This window comes from Struthio camelus, chromosome 14 (assembly GCF_040807025.1).
Source record: "Struthio camelus isolate bStrCam1 chromosome 14, bStrCam1.hap1, whole genome shotgun sequence".
Lineage (NCBI taxonomy): Eukaryota > Metazoa > Chordata > Aves > Struthioniformes > Struthionidae > Struthio > Struthio camelus.
The window spans coordinates 23,485,193-23,501,765 of NC_090955.1; the positions used below are offsets into that span (position 1 = coordinate 23,485,193).

The following is a 16,573-nucleotide window of genomic DNA, read 5'->3' on the forward strand; positions in this document are numbered from 1 at the left end:
AGGGTGCTTCCACGTTCAATTGCTCCTTGCAGGATTAATCGGCACTTAATCCTCGCCCATACAATGCTGCCCACGTCTGTTTTAGAAGTCCGCCCCAGTCTTTGAGAAGGTGCTGAAACGGAGGAAAGATGGCTTAAAGCAGCAGCTGTATTTTTATCGTTATTTCTTTAAATAAAGAAACAGACCCTTATGCAAACTTAGGGCTGTTGTGGCCTGCGGTCACATCGCTGCGCTGCAGTAACGCGTTGGCACGGGGCTTGCGGGAGGTGCCAGAAAGAAGCCAAGCTGCTGGGTTTCCATCTTTTCGCAGGACTTATAAAGACCGTCTGGAAATTGTTATTACAGCAGCATCCAAACGGAGCCCACGGTTTGCAGGCAGAGCGCAGGAGGAGTTTAGTTGTACTCTTCCACGAGCGACACAACCCTGGGGGCAACTTATTTATGGATCCTTGACGAGGCAGGACCGCTTCTTGGCCCAAGAGCGCATTTCCAAGGGCCTTCCTCGAGTTACTCGTGTTCTTCTTAACTGAGGTTGTTCTTTAACTCTGCCCCACTCCTCATGACGCTTTGTCTTCTCAGTTCTTCTGCTCTAAAAGAAGAGAGGAGCCTAAACGTCAGCTGAACGGCCCTTGACCCAAACGCGGTCGAGTGCATTCAGCATTGTCCTACCTGCGAATGGCCCTGCAGGAACCGACAGCAAATCCCTTCGGTAGGGCTGTGTCCATGCAAAAGCAGAGATGGCCAAGAAAATGAGGAGCAGAGCTAGAAATGCTTCTATTCCTCAGAAAAGCTGTGATTTAGTGAGGACTTGGGGCAAGTTATGGGAGGTCCATAGTAACGTTTGCCCACAGCAAAGCACCTCACTCCTGCGTGAACCAGCCCGGGCACCGAGCAGCCGGGCAGCTTTAGGCAGATGGCAAAAGCAGAGGAGCCTGATGCAGAATATTTGTGCGATGCTTCAGACATGAGTCCCTACAAGCGAGCAACACTGGGCATTTTGGCCACTGCGCTCAACGTGACACACGAGTCCCAGCCGCCAACACCACCCTCTACATCTCTAGGGGCGTGAGGAACCTGGACACACAGGAACGGCTCCCATGCCTACGCATCAACTCTGCCCCTCTTCATGACCTGCGAGAGAAAAACCTCCGTTAGGCCTAACGTCGAGAAGCAAAGAAGAATAAAAGCAAGTGGGGGGGAAGGGGGGGGGGAAGCACTTCCCCCATATTTAAAAAGCAGCGCAGCTACTGTGGCCGCAAACCCAAGCACAGGCTATAATGCGAGCGCGCAAACGAGATCTCCACGAGAGCCTGCGCCCAGTGGGAGGCACTCTGCATCCCAACAGGGACAAAACAACAACTTCCCAGGCAAGGAGGTTTTCATCTGAAAGTTCAGTTCATAGAAAACGGAGCATAAGCATGTCACCCACCTACTCAGAAAATACTAGAGGTAACGAACGTAAACGCAGCATCTCGTTTTTCCTGGCAAACAAAAAGGAAAATCCTTTTAACTACACTGGTTTATGGGAAACTCAACGAGCCGCTGCCCGCAATCCAAGTCGCGACTTCACAGTTCGTAGCCTTTCAAATGTGCCCAGTTAGGCTTATTTTATTTGCCCAGATAAGCTTATTTTCCTGGGAGCTGGATGGTTTATTTCACTGGAGGTCTTTAAAGCTCAGTTTATATTTCTTCCCATTTTCTCTAAGATTTAAAAAAAAAAAAAAAATCAAGATAGGTGGACATTTTATAAAATGGAAGAGGAAGGACAGGTTTGCTCTCTTAACTTACCAAAAACAGACATTTTTTGATTTTATACATATGTATATACACACACACATATATATATGTACACACGCACACCATTGGTACTGGAAACCAGAAACATAGGAGCCTGCCTAGAATTTCATTCTTTATATGCAAGTTTGTCCTTAACTGGGCGGGAATAACCACAAGCCAAGCATACGCCCCAAAAGCTTCAGAAAGACTAAGATTTGCTGTTTCGTGAGCTCAACTTATAGCATCTGTTTTGGCTAAGAGTAACTGCAGCTCAGAACTGCCCTGTTTCTGAAACACGACCTGAGAGCTGGTATCCAAAACCTACGAAAATTTTTCGTTAAAAATTTCCTCAGTAAATGCATGCGTGGTTACAAATTTATTACGAAAAAATATCCCAAACTGCCTCTGCAGCCCAAGAATAATTCTCTTATAGCTATTAACGTCGCATCTTCGTTCTGAAACGTAGTCTATGAAACGAAAACTATAACCAGATTTTCATCTACATGCGTAAATACTTACTTGTACTTTTAAGTACTGACTTGGAATTTGCACAAAAGCCTCCAAAGTAAAAAAGCTGAAGGCCATATTAAGTAGCATTATTATATTAACTGTCTTCACGCTGTGCCCAGAACACTAAAAACAAGCTTAATTTGAAATACATCTTGAAAAATTCAAAGCAGACTGAATGTTAAAAGTGAAAACTGCAAAAGATGGGTTGTAGTATGCTGAAAATTGCCACAGAAATTACTGCAGACATCAGTCAAACTTCCTACAATTCCTGTGCTATCTTAACGTCACTGCGACATCCTCTAAGCAGGTTATAGAGCGGCCCGTTTCCGATTTTTGCTTGAATCGGAGCAAACGTGAAAACGTTTGCCACATCCGCAGGGTCCGAGGCCGGGCAAGGCCACTCCTGGAGACCAGCAATCCTAACATGCAGCTCAGGGAGGGAACAGGGGCCCAGGGCTGAGCTTAAGCGCGGCCCCCGGGCCGGGCGAGTGGTTGGAGGTCCCTGGAGTCCGGGCCGGGCCGTTGAGGCCTAGCCATGCACTCGGCGCCCTGACGGATGGCAAGGTTGGCTGTGAAGGGCGTTGCTAGACACGGACGGCTTGCAGGAGTTTCCTTCGCAGGGCAATCTGAAAGAAATACCACCTTGCCCTCGTATCAGCTCAACTGCTCTTCTCTTCACAGTTACCCAAAAGTCTGAGCCTTTCCTTCTGCAGCTCCCTCCTTGCTTTTTTACAGCTTAGGGGGGAATTCGGTTCACCCCAAAAACAGTATTCTGAGGAAGACAGACAAAGCTGCTGGCAAACTAGAAGCAGCACTTCAGACTCATTTCGCGCACTTCCAGAGCTACGGAGCTCAACTCGTGTAAACCAAGGCCATAATTTCATAGAATCGGAGGACGGTTGAGGTCGGCGGGGACCTCTGGAGATCATCTAGTCCAACCCCCTTGCTCAAGCAGGGTCACCTAGAGCACGTTACCCAGGACCCTGTCCAGGCGGCTTTTGAATATCTCCAAGGAAGGAGACTCCACAACCTCTCTGGGCAACGTGATCATTTAATTAAAAATAACTCGGCAGGGCCCTGCTGAATAAACTCTTCCCGCTGCTCAGAGGCGGCGTGGGCACAGGTTTTCCCACGTGGGTTCCTCCTAGCTTTCAGAGTTAGAGAAGCACGTCGCTGAAAGGAGCCGCTTAGCCCATCAGCCTCGCAGTCAGTAGACGGCAGTTGCACCAGCGAGAGGATAACCTCAAAAAAGGGCAGATATCAGCCTGTGGAAAAGGAGCTGATGGAAATGCAGTAATCCTTAAAACATAGAAACAATGACTGAGTTTCCTGCTTTGAAACGTCGCTTCTCTCCAGGATTCTTTGATGCGGATGGCTTGGATTTGAATTTATCAGCTGGGGTAACAAAATACGTGCTTCTTTCTGCTGCTTCTGCATCAGCACAGTCTGCCCAAATACCACATGAAATCCCACAGCTAGTGGGCTTTCCAGTTACTATTTTTATTCAGGTCACCCAAAGAATTCGATTAATTTTAGACTTGCAAAATTTAACTTTTCAGCCCAGTGACCTCCCTCTGCATTCTGTACACAGCACATTGCAAAATCGGACTTGTTTTCCTGAAGTAACCAGAATCTTTTAAATCTGGAAAAAGTAACCAGAATCTTTTAAATCTGGAAAGAATGGGCTTTAAAGAAGGAAGAGGAACCCCCCCCCCCCCCCCCCCCCGGCTCTCAGGCCCAATGGGCAGGGACTGCGGTGTGCTACCAGGAAAATCCGGGAGGGCCAAAAGCAATAAAAAGAAACTACTCCGCTTCTTCCAATATCACAGGACGTTCACTTCAGCTGCAGCAAGAGTTTTGGGCAAAAATTATCAGAGAACAGGAAGAGAGCTTATTTTTATCTTAACCAAGTTTCTTTTTCCTTGCTTCTACTCAGATGTACTCATGACTTCAGAGCACAAAAAGCAGGCTCAAGGCTGAAGAACAATAGTTCCTACTTATTTGCTTCTAACTGAAAGTAAGGAATACGGTCTTGTCTCTAAGGGCAGCATTTTCTTTGATTTTATACCTATATCCACTTAAACTTATATCAGCCTTCTAAACAATATTTCACAAAGCTGAAGGCACTGAGTAACGCTGTGATAAAATGAATGATTTTTAAACACTTGGTGGGCTACTCCTTTCTCCTGGACTGCTAGAGGAGAAAGAATGCAAGTAGCTCACACACCTGCAAGATTCGCTTCCTTGCGGAGGTGTCTCCACGTCCCCAGAGTTGCTAGCGGCTGCCGGGCCTGCCCATCCCCTTTTATTCCTGGTGGAGGGCGCTTTCCCTTTGTTTACTTTCAAAGCTACGAAATTCATATAATACCGTAAGTTTGGGAACAGCTCCTTGAGAAAATCATTCACGAGCTATGCATTGTGCATAGCCTTTTGTAACAGCAAAAAAACCAGCAGCTTGTACTATTTGCCTTGTGCAGACATTTAATCTATACGTAGCTTTATACACGGGCCCACTCCTAGTCTAGTTTCTCATGTGAATAAAATACAGCCTGCCCGTAGCCTGCAGCAAGAAGACGTGCTGCAACGCCCAAGGCTCTGCTGTAGACGCAATCCCTTTTAGGCTCCTTCCTCCAAAGCGTCGAGCCAGCTCAGCTCACCACAGATCCATCTCCCTGGGCCAGGTCAGAAGTTTGCAGCTGGGTCCTGAACCCCGGCTCAGCCGTCAGGCCAGTGGCAACCCTGCACAGCAAACAGCTTCCAGAGAGTTTGCATCAGTGGCAACGAAGCAGCCAAGCTTGCAGCAGGTAATTCCGAGCAATCGCCCGTCTCTCCCGACCTGCCTTAAAGCTAGGCACAGACTGTGGCACTCGGAGCACATTACACAGCCCTACGTGCAGACGTAGCTACCGGGCATCCAGGGGGTCTGAGCAGCAAGCACAGCCAGCCACACGGTTCCCTCTTTCTGGACAGCGTCTCCAATAGTGCAAGCACCTTTGGAGTGCTGATCTGCTGTTGCTCAGGCCTACCCAATATTAACAGACTCTAACCTGTTCGGTGCAGTCCAGTTTCCCAAATCCGACAAAGTATCCAATTTTATGTTAAAATATAGCACTGTAAAAGTGTGAGGTTATGACATTTCATGCCTGTTCCTGCTTCACCACTTGCAGAGCAAAACCGTATAAGCAATAAACTTGCCTTGCTGATCACAAATCAAACCCCTGCAAACTCGTGCAACATCTGCGCAAGTCCAGTGGCAGAGGTGCCCAAACACGCCTCAAGAACTAACCAAAAAGTGCGCTCGTTTCTGCGCTAACTTTGTCTTCTGGGAACACGTGCAAGAAATTTTGAGGTTTCTTCTCGTGCTGTAGTCAGAGTGCCTAATGGATAAACTGGCACGGAAAGCACCCGAAATTGCCTTTCTTTCATCTCTGGTTACACGGGCTTGACAGTTCAAAGAGGAACTACAGGAGCAAGTTCGTTTCCCGATCTCATGATGAACGAGGGGTAAACTCTGGAGTTTGCTAATGATCGGCAAGCCTCAGTAGAATTTTTTCATTCTTTAAGAAGGGCAGGAAGGACAGCTTCTGCATTTGGACCAAGCTAGGGGATATGACACTCCAGTAAGCGTGAGGCTCTGTGATTCCTTCCCCCGTTAGCGTGAACTCAACTAGTCATAATATAACGCAGGGAATTATCAGTCTGCTCACGCTCCGAGACCAGCCATACTGGTATTCGCTACTAGGCAATATTGTCTCATTTTTTCACTCACTTTTTATAGATACGGGAAAATTAGAAAATTGCCTTTCGTCCAGCTCTGGGTTTGCTCAACTCCTGCCACAGGAGAAGAGCGTCCCAAGTCTCAGCCTTCTACACGGTCCAGGGATACAAACACAAGTTAGAAAAGAGGCATTAGCAATGCTAACTGGAGTTTGCATTTCTATTGCGGGAAGAATTGCGCACTATTTTTTGTACAGAAGTTAATCTAAGTATGCTATTCTGAGTAACGTGATTATGTATTTAAATAAACTAGCATTGGCCCCGTCAGTAATTACCGCTTCCCCGATTTAATATAAATAACACTTCAAAAGTTTCCTTTTTTACAGTCTTACTGTATTTTATACTTTCATCCATCAATGAAAATTGTTCATAAATAATAATACATTTTCCCAGTAAAAGGCAGACATTTAGATTATTTTTCCTTCCACCTTTGCAAACACCTTTATACCGTGCAACCATTACCCATTCAGCTGGGCTCCCTGCTGCTGTAACAATTGTATTATTGCATTTCTTTGCATGAGGGAAAGGAACCCCGTGCAACGTATGCAACATCTATGAACTCAGTTCTCATCAGCAAGGGCAAGAGAGACCCGCAGGCGGAAGAACACCGCTTTCCAGGGAACACGGCATTCACACACCAGCAGAACTTCCAGAAACGAGTTCTCCAGCACCACCCATAGGGATCTCCTCCCCACGGGCCCTCAGGATGAACGGGTATGAAATTACAGGCCGCCTGAATCAGATCAGGACCGGAGGAACTCTCTTGGACCAGTGTTCACGCATACCATTTATTAGTACAGTGGCTAAACATGTTTCCAGAACCAGGCGTCACGCAGCAGCCCCAAAAGTCCTCCGGAGTTCTTCCTCTCAGGAAGCGGGGTGCTACTGCCAGTTTAGGTACTTCTGTGCACCTAAGTACAAGTGCATGCAATTTGTGCATAGAAACCACTTTTTTTTTTCTCCAAGTAACCCCCATCCCTGTAAGCATGAGCTTCTTTAAAACGCTGCAACGTAAACAGGCATTTGTCCTGCTTTAGAGGGAGCAGCGGTGGCAGGAGCCGGCCAAGGGGCTGCGAGTCAGGACCTGTGAGGCTGCGAGGATTTCGGCTGGACGGGAAACGCAGGCACTGGGGGAGCGAAGGAGGAGGGCCGGGACGTCTCAGAGCCGCGGGAAGCGCGTGCCGGCTCAACGGGGTGCCTTGGCCGCAGCCCGGGCATTTGTTCTCGCAGCCTTTGAGAATTTTCTGCCTAATTAACAAACGAGGCAGGGGGTGTCTTGGGTTTCTGGATCACTGGGTCACAGACCAAGAAACGCTTCCTTCGCGTCTCATCCCGATTCAATTTCTGTTGTTCTCAGGAAAGCATCGGGCGTGCTATACTTATCCTGCGGCGGACGCAGGCTTTCCCGAGGCAGCCGCTCCTCCCCGGCAGAGCGGAGGGCACGGCTACCCAAGGTGCGAGCGTGCCCCACAAACGCCCAAGCAGCCCGGCCGGCGCCTCGTGGCCCGCGCGCAGTGACGGGGACACGACCCGCTCCTTCTGGAACCACCACTCTCAGACATACTGAACGAGGCCAAAAGACCAAGGAGTTGAAACCACTCAGGTAGCGGCTGAGTTGCTTAAAAGCCTGAGAGGTGTTCTCCTTAGAGCAGGGTCACATCAGAAATACCTCCGCCGGCAAAGTCTAGCTGGGTGAACGAGGCTGGAATCAAGCTGGCAACAACTAGGGCTCTTCCGCTATTTTCCTCCTCCTCTCCAGTTGTTTACTGCTGACTCCCTGCCTGCTCCCTAGGATGACATGTCAAACGCAATCTCTTTTGCTCAGTCTCACGAATCCTTTTTTCAGAGCCTTCCGTGAAATGGTCAGATTTCAGATGGTCTCAGGGTTTCGCCTTCAGATTTCAAGCTCCTCAGGGCAGAGGCAATGTCAAATCAGTGTGAAGCATCAGGCATACTAAGGCGGCTATAAAACCAGTAACTGTACATATCGTTAGCTCATTCTTTCTAATCCACGTTCTTTAGTCAACAGGATTTTGTAATCCACACTGCCAAGAATCGAGGGCAGAAAGTGCAGGAATGTCTTGCTCCTTCCATTAGGTTTTACAACCAGCAAAGTACTTATTCTGGTGTGCCACAACATATCCAACTCAAGCACGGCCACAGACTGTGCTCTGTAAGCAAGAGATTTTTTTTTTCCCTTGTGTCATGCATCTTAATTCACAGGCTTCACTCATTTACAATGTACCTCTCGTTTGAGAGAGTAAATAAGACTTCTTAAAAAGGCTGCAGTATAACAGTTTCTGGCACCGGCCCGCAAATGCCAATCAACTGGATACAGGATTTTTGGCAGATATTTATGCTTAGTTTTCCATTTAAACAGCAATTTTATTAAGAAACCCCAGGGAGTTACCTGACACTCCAGTTCAGCACGGATGAACTTTTGAGCAGATACTTCATCTTGCAGCGGGCAGCCTACCTCGGGAGCACCCGTCACAAATCCAGCTGGCCTCTGCGGCCGAACGCAGACACATCACATCAGTGCTAAAGGCAGCACCCAGGACGCCCCAAAGGATGGAGAGTGGGAGGCTACAGCTGGGGCTATATGAATGACATCCTGAGATGATCTCATGACTTTAGACAGAGGTGTCAGGGAATACTTCGCTGACCGCTTCAGGAGTTAAAGATGCGTTGCCAAAGACGGCGTTGGTCAAAAGCTGTCCTGCCTCCCAGCTGGCAGACGCTGAGCGAGATCTTGTATCAGCCACTGAAGCGGCCTTTTGCTCCCCTGAGTTCATCCTCCCAATCTTAAGTGTTAGCGCTTTAATGTCAGAACCTCGCGTAAGCCACCGGTTCAAAAGCGAAAAGCAAATTGTCATTTTACAACAGAACGAAAATCCTAACGGTGTTCAGGAGGCTCAAAATGACTCATTTCCCAAGGGGAAATTACTGGTACTCTCTCTCCAGCAACTCTGCTGGTGTCAGTGTCATTAAAAAGAGGGAGCGGGGAGGCAGATAAACAAGGAAGCCTTAAAAAGCAAATATGTTCTAACTAGTGGTTATCACTGCACTTAATAATCAGTGTACTAATTAAGCGGGTAAGTAACACACTAGCTATTAGCTTCTGGTAATTAGTGTTTTTTCTCTAGATAATAACAAGCTGAAAAGAAAATACAAAGACCTGAATCCCTTTTGCCATTCACCCTGTCCATATCATGAAAACCTATTACAGTTACTGCTGTTAATCGTTAGTACCACACAGCAATACTTTCAGATTTTGCAGCATCTTGAAGCTCGGCTTTTCAACATATATATATATCTATAATTTTATACACAGACTGGACCCTGATGACATCTAATGGGACTGCTACTACCCATACATAAGCCAACTTCTTAAATCACCCATCTTTACCACCAGCATGACAGGGTAGGTAAGAGAGGCATTGCACCAACAGATGATCCAGGGCTGGACAAGGCTACCGTAGCAGGGAGCAAGCATAGCGAAAAGTCTTCCCGAGAGCAGGGCAAACATTTTTCGGAGCAGTGTCCAGGGAGACCTGGATTTAGCCTCAGGCTAAATCCCCAAGCAGGGGGGCTGGGTCCAAGTTGTCTCATATACTTGCCGGAACAGACCTGCAACGTCAGGTCGCGCTCCAGGATAATTTACCTCATGCTTTACAGTCCTTTCCTCTGCGACACAGGCTTTTCCTGTCTCCCCCTCAAACTATAGCCCTGTGAACACTGTAAGAGGAGGAGACAGGTGCCCAGGACCAGCGAGGTGTTAAGGCGGGCAACGCAAAGCAGAGGCGGTGACCTCCTCACACGATCCAACACTGGCTGACGTGCCCCTACATCACGTATTTACCCGCTTGGAGCCTCAAAGGTGATTGAATCATAGCAAAAAGTGACGGGAAGAGATTTTTCTTGGATATCCTTGCATACTGCACCGGGCAGGCCCACAGCTACATGGTACGAGGCGGGAGCTTGTGAAGCAGATCTCCCACTTGGCCTCCTCTTGCTCTGCTTCAGTTTACACTGCGGAGCAGTCTTGGAGCACCACAGCTGGTTCGCTTTGGGCTTAAACTATGCCTGAAGATGCACACAAGGTGTGCGCCTAATGCACCCACCCCCAGGACCTTACCAGAGCCCGGGGGAAGTAGCCCCATGGGAACACAGACGGTGTGGAGGTGGGTCCCCAGCACCTGCGGTCTCATCTCCGCGTCCACATCTGTGGCACCACATCGCTTGCTGCCGTAGACACAGTCAGGGATACGCTTGCTCAACAAGGAGCACAACCTGGGAAAGCCGTTAGCCATGTGGTTGTTTCGGACTACTTATTCAGAAGAGAAGATGCTTGAATCTCGTGAATTAGGTTCACGGTAACTCAACCACCAAGATTTCCTAAAAGTCTCACACTTCCGATCTTCTTACGTTGATAGAGAAAAATAACCAAATGACTATTTGCTTGTACACACTGCTTTTCTTCTGCTGATTTCAGGGGGTTTATTAAGAGGATAAAAATATTTAATGCTGAGATAAATTCTGTGTACTTATTTTTAAAATAAATCTTTGTTCTGGGTGCAATTTAGGCTGTGGGTAGACTCATAGTCCCAGAGTTGCCCAGGGATAAGAATATACATGTAGCTATGTTTGTTGTAATAAAGCAATAATTTAAAAAGTATTTTAAATTATTTTTCTAAAACATCTTTTATCTAAAAGAGACATCAAACGACTGTTTAGCTGGACGCAATGTTCAGGCATTAGATACCACTGAAATAAAGTTCTATCTATCTAGGGTAAAACACAGCAGCCGCTCTAGTTAGCAAGATACAGAACTGTAACAAAGGCAAATGAAGAAGAAAATGTTTTGTCTGATGGTGCTTTTAGACCCACCTCTTAAATTTATCTTCTCAGATGGTACAGGAAAGCATATGGATGGTTCTCAGCCTGCTGTTTGCTTGAGTGAACTGTATTTCCACTGACTTCTAGAAAAAGCATTTAAAACAAAAAATTAAGAGTTATTATCTGCTAAAGCCACATTCCTATGCTCTTATTCATTTCTATACTGCTTTATGAACGGACACACACGCACGTGCACACATGCTGGTGACACTTGGGAAACAGGGATATAGTTATGTGGGTTCCCCCCCCCCCTCCCCCAATAGCAAATATAAGCCTCTTAGAAAATGTTTTTTAATTTGTGTTACTTAAAATGCATCAGTTACTAAATTTAAAGTCGTTGGTAAGTAAATAACACGTAGCATTACAGAAGGCCACTCCTCATAAAATTCTAATTATTCCTTTCCTCTTGGCTGTGACCTGCCCTCGCTCAGATTATTTGTTTGGACTGCTGCCCAGCCTTCTACTTCAAAAACGCAAAGCAAGCATCAGAGCTTCGTACAACCTCTGAGTGGTTTTCCTTGCACAGTGAAGGCGTTTTGTGAAGCTGCTGCAGGTGAAGGCGGCTTGCAAGGGCTTTCTCACCTTCTTTCTGGAGATCCTAATCCTTTCCTGACTCCGCAGCCATCAGCATCTCTCCCCGTTGCACGCTCTAGGACACGTAGCTCCTCAGAAATCCTCGTTGATGGGCTGCTGCTGATCCCTACAGAAAGACACCTGAAAATCATTTATTAAAAGGCATTCGTCTCAAGACGCACTGGATCAGTCCCTCTGGCAGGATTCCCCCACTCCGTCTGGATATCATCTGGGCGAGGTTGCTGGGTCGATGCAAGGTGGTTAGGTCGGTGCTGTCCTTCCCCCTTATGGTTCTGGCCGTGCTCTGAGATGCTGGAGAGTGCTAACAAAAGCCATTTCATAATGCCCCTCTCAAGGCTCCGACTTGCGCACAGAGTTCAGTTTCAAGCGGGAAGCAAGGGAAAGAAAAGCACTAGAGGGTTGGGGAGCATCCGAGTCACTGATAATACTTTCAAATGGGCATTTCTTTTTTCATTCAAAGCAATTATTCTCACTTACGACATTTGAGTCTTTAAGAATTAAGCATTCTTTAATTTTTATATCTGTGTTGTCCCAACGCACAGAGTAAGAGACAGTCAAGAGTGCTGTACGCATAACCTCCACTCGGTCGCGAGAACCGGGAAAGACTCCCACGATACAGCGTGAGCAGCGCGCTATCCCGGCGATTCTGTAGCTGGCGCAATACAATCAGCGCTAAGGACGTACGTGGCCATAACCACACTGTATCAGCTCTAACATACCGTGCGGTGTACTTAACCTCAAGGCTATTACCATTATCCAGCTTAGCCAAATGAACGTAGTAGAAAAACGTTTACAGTTGCCGGAGGATTAATCTTTCGAATGATGCACGGATTGTACAGAAAATGCCTTTGATTTAGATAACGCTGTACTGGGGGATATAATATCAATTAGTAATTGCTAATCTTGATGTAGTATGTCACATACTGGATAGAGCATGTTTATTATGGTTATATTGTCTAATTTATGATACATATTTACTGTAACGGGACTATATATCAATCAATAGATACGCTGGTTAAGTAGGGACTATTCAGTACAGTGCAACGCTGGTATGAGACTACCACGCCAGTAAAACGTACGGTGTGTTGTCAGATCCTATGAATGATTTATCCAGTTCTGAATTTTATCCCAGAAGAATTACAAAAAAAATAAGCAATGTTTATCAGGTTTCAGAAATTAACATATCTGGTTTAACGGGCAACACGTCAGATGCATTAGCTAAGCTACTTTCCCAGAGAGCGCAATTTTCTTCCAAGTGGATGATTTATCTATTTTAATATGAAACCTATCACTCACCAAGTAGTGCCTTGCCATATGTGATACATACGTTCCACCTGCTGCTCCTCTTGCTACTCTGATACATCCTGTTGTCTTCTTTCTTTCACGGGAGCCTGTTTCTAGTTCTTCACGCGCCTTCTGCGTCAGCATAAGCATCTTTCATAAAGTTAGTCTTGTGAGAGCTGCATGCAACCGTTGCTCAGTGCTCTGCGTAAAGGACTGCGAGGGGCTGAGTCACCCCAGAGAAACGCGTACGTGAGCTTACCCTGCACTGCTGGCGGGCAGTGCGGCAAGCAGCTAACGAAACCAAGAATTGCATCCAAAAAGTCTCTCTGCCCCCAAATCTCCAAAGAAAGGTCTGTAACGCTGCAACTCCGCAGCCAGAGGGACAGGACATCTCACCCCACGCAGGCCCTCGGGTCGTCTGGCTGTGAGCTGGTCCCAAGGTCACGCTTACAAAAACACGCAGAGATGACTGTGGAACAGAGCCTCTGCTTAGGTCCTTGGTTTCAAGGAAGACCTGCACAGACTCCCATGGGCGCTGGATGGCTTTTTAATACTTAGTTTGAGTGACACTCTACTGGCTTGAAATAAGCTGCTCCTATGTTGGAGTCACAAAGACAGAGAGCTGGGAGACACCTCGAGAGAACATCTACGGATTTCCTGTGCACAGAGGCAAGACAAGCAGCCCTGGACAGTCCCTCTTTCTTCTAGTCTGTGAATTACTTTACACAAGTCAGCCAGAAAAGCAGAGCATTCCCATTGGGGCAACCAAACCAGCATCCTGCTGCGAGCTGGCATGGAGAACTCCACTTACACCACTAAGTGAAGGTTTGCTCCCCTTTGCTCTTCCTTCCCTGGGGATTTTCTTACACAACTACACTTCTCAAGCTGTTTTCTGGCCAGGACCTCGTGGCCACTAGCATAGCTCAGGCACTTCTTTTCCATGCCGAAACTCCGTTTTTCCTTAGCGATCGTTTTCTTCTGAATGATCTCTTCTCTTTCCTGCTGCCGCCCTTTGGAATGTCCCAGGTTTGTCTGCATCTCCCACCGCGCTGCCCAGAACTGGAGGCAATGCCGGACACAGACCTTACCAGTTCTAACTGAAGCGAAATAACAACGCTTTGTGACGTAGATATGACACTTCTGACAACACTTCCGAGGATGGCATACGCCACAGTGCACCACATTGTTGGTCTGTATGTAGTTTGTGAACTTGAGCTACAGGTCTTCTCCTGTCATCGTTATGTCTAGCCAGTGTTTCCCCATTACGTGCTTGAAGGCTGATCTCTCTGCCACAAAGTGGGGCACTGTGCCCTGGTCCTTAATGAATCTTATCTTGCTGATTCTAGGCCCTCTCTCCAAATAGTCAGCCTCAGCACTCCAGGGAGAGCAGTGATGCACCACACCATGAGGTCACGGGTGTGTACAGGGCAGCTGAGCTCCGAGATATGGCCCAGATGGAGATACCAATACCCCCTTCACCAACCACCTCCCATCAACATCCCCACAGCAGTGACCCACGCGTTCATCTCCCCACGACGGGTGCTTTGGCTAAGGCGTAAACCTGGATTATTGGCCTGGGATGAAAGAGGAAAGCACTTGCTTGGCTGATTGTTCAATGACTGACAACATGCAGAGGACCTACTGCACAAAAGGGGAAAGGGAATCATCACCTGTAGACATTAGTGATTATAAATCGTTTTCAGTGGGAGAGAGAATTTGTCAGCGGAGACAAAAAAGTACTTCCAGCTCAACAAAAATAACCGGAGAACTTCTCAGAAATGCAGGACAGGGTGAGTGGCTTTCTGATTACCAAACCCAAACTCCTCACCTCCCCTTCCGCAAAGCACATCTAGAGAATACATAACATATCGATTTATAGGATCTCCAGGCCAAGTGCACTAGAAGAGCCTCTGTTTGCAGAGTAAGCAGAAGTGCTAGTTAGCAGACGAAGAGCATATGCAGCAGAGGAAAACACAGCCTTGTTCCAACAACAAAACAAAAACAGCCCCAAAGTGTAGATTTGAAAACCATATGCAGGTTCCTACGTAACCCGCCTGATTTTTTCTGATGTGTTGAGGGATGACTGGTTCCCAGTGAAATCAATAGGAGGTGACGACTGCTCGGTACTTTTGAGAATCAGGCCAACTCTTTAGGAGCGTTAAGTAGGAGCCTGAAATGCCTGATTATGCACCATTTGAAATCTGTGCCTAGACACACAAAGATGCGCCTGCTGTTCTGAAACGTGTCTCACAACACGCGTTTCCTCGGCGAGGATGGAAGAGGGACCCTCCCTGTGACAATCAGATTGGGGATAGAAACCTGTTCCCCCCCTGCCCCCCTTTATAATTGACTATACTGGCTTCAATTATGAAACAAGAAAAACCCCTTTATAGACATTGTAGCGCGTTATCAAACACTATATGTCACACAATGCAGAGATACAGTACCGGGAACCTAAATAAAAGCCACGAAGGGCATCTAACTGCAAACGGTGCCAGGCTACTCGCAGGCAGTAAGCAAGGCGACAGGTAAGGAAAGGGTGCAGCAACCAGAGAGTTAAATCCAAGCCTTGCAGAATATATTTCCTAATTAAAAAAACTTCCAAATATTTGCTCTGAGGTTTTATCTTGCTAGTGCTGGCTACTGGCCTGCTTTAATGAGCGCTCTGTTTGCGTCCAAGGCGGGTCGTGCGCCCAGCTGTTGTTTCCTTTATTATGGCTCGGTGCGTAACGCACGCATTAGAAAACGTGCCGCGTCCTTCTGTGAGCCTGCATGCACCTTCCACCTGATGCATGCCCTGGCATCTCTAAGTAGTGATTTACTATTGAATCACACAACAAGACTGACTATATCCTTTAGAAATTCATAAATCCAAAAGTAGGACAGCTTTGCTTTCCTATTACGGCTGCAGCGCTGTTTCAGTGGTCTAACCCGCGCTGCTGAAGAGGAGACAATAAATCGTGCGGCTATGAAATCCGCTGTATTTATACATCAGGTAGCTTTTGGTCTCCATTTCCTTGTCACAAATAAACTGAGATCTTCCCAGTTTGCCAAACGGATGTTCAGAGATCACAAGTAGTGACGCGTTTTCTCGGGTACCTTTTCCCTGGGGTATTTTCCCCATTCTACAGACTCTTCTCTCCATGTGGAGAAAGTCCGGAGGAGCCTAGGCTTTCCCCGTCCGAGGCTTCGATGCCAGCCATGCTCTCCTTGCAACAAAGGAGAATGTGAAAATCTATTTGTCATACTGCTCTTTCTGTTTTCTACCTACCAATGCATATCCCCTGAGTACTTTTACAATACGATCATGGAAATCCCTTATTGTAGCACTTAGAATACCAATTATAAATATTATCGGAGAGCTTTTTGGTAGTACCGTTGTATCTACGAAGTAGTCATGGCCCAGGACCAGCGGTGCCAGACACGGTCCCACCGCAGAACAAGAGGATTTTCGCCGATCCAAAAGCCACGCTGTATAAAACGTTTCAGCGCAGCCGCATCCAAACGATCATAGACTCCTCTTGGCCCAAAAGTTAAACAACAATATTTTTTATAGGACCTCACCAAGGAGCTCATCCCTCTATAAGTTCACTCAAAAAGAAGAAAATTATACCAGTGAACTTACGTGAGTTGTATGCCAGTCGAGGGAAGGAAATGGCTTTGTCTCCCTAAAATAAACTGCTGAGTGTGCCGGGCAAGGGAGAGTCATTCTGTAAATTTAAAAGCAGACAAA

At 47.0% G+C, this 16,573-nt stretch overlaps 1 long non-coding RNA gene across 5 annotated transcripts in view; it reads right to left on the bottom strand.

Moving 5' to 3' along the window:
* The window catches only part of LOC104147018 (uncharacterized), a 73,665-nt gene that overhangs the window by 28,475 nt on the left and 28,617 nt on the right, over positions 1 to 16,573 (bottom strand). For 4 of the 5 annotated variants that reach the window (XR_011134439.1, XR_011134436.1, XR_011134435.1 and 1 more), the window contains exons 5-7: positions 16,466 to 16,550; positions 11,545 to 11,676; positions 10,954 to 11,045 (exon numbers count right to left, since the gene is read on the bottom strand). This is a non-coding gene — a long non-coding RNA (uncharacterized lncRNA). Of the gene's footprint in view, positions 1 to 6,456; positions 8,235 to 10,953; positions 11,046 to 11,544; positions 11,677 to 16,465; positions 16,551 to 16,573 lie in introns of those variants that run through there. The other variant, XR_011134438.1, reaches the window with a different exon arrangement.